The sequence below is a fragment of the Mesitornis unicolor genome, unplaced genomic scaffold (genome assembly GCF_000695765.1).
Source record: "Mesitornis unicolor isolate BGI_N332 unplaced genomic scaffold, ASM69576v1 scaffold42760, whole genome shotgun sequence".
NCBI classification, from domain to species: Eukaryota; Metazoa; Chordata; class Aves; order Mesitornithiformes; family Mesitornithidae; genus Mesitornis; species Mesitornis unicolor.
In genome coordinates, this window is record NW_010161087.1 from 4,300 (window position 1) to 4,640 (window position 341).

A 341-nucleotide genomic window follows, 5' to 3' on the forward strand; every position below is an offset into this window, starting at 1 on the left:
CCATAGTGACCTGCTTGCCGTTACCGCCGGGCCCGCCCGCTCCTACGTCATGACACTGCACTAGCGTCACGCCTGGCTCGCGCGGGAAGACCCTCGCCCTGGCACGGGCCCGCTGCAGGCCGCGGAGCGCGAAGGCGGCTGCTCGCTGCGGCTCATTGCCGGCTGCGGGCGGAGAGGGGACTGTGCCTGCCTGCTGGTCCCTTCGGGGAAAGCGGCGTCTGCGTGCCGCAGGCCATGGACAAGCGCTCCGAGATGCCGAAGGTCGCTGCTGCCGCCTCAGAGGGAGGAAGGCGGTGCCAGGGCTTGCTGGATAACGGCGGGGCCGCGCGGGGCGGGGGGGG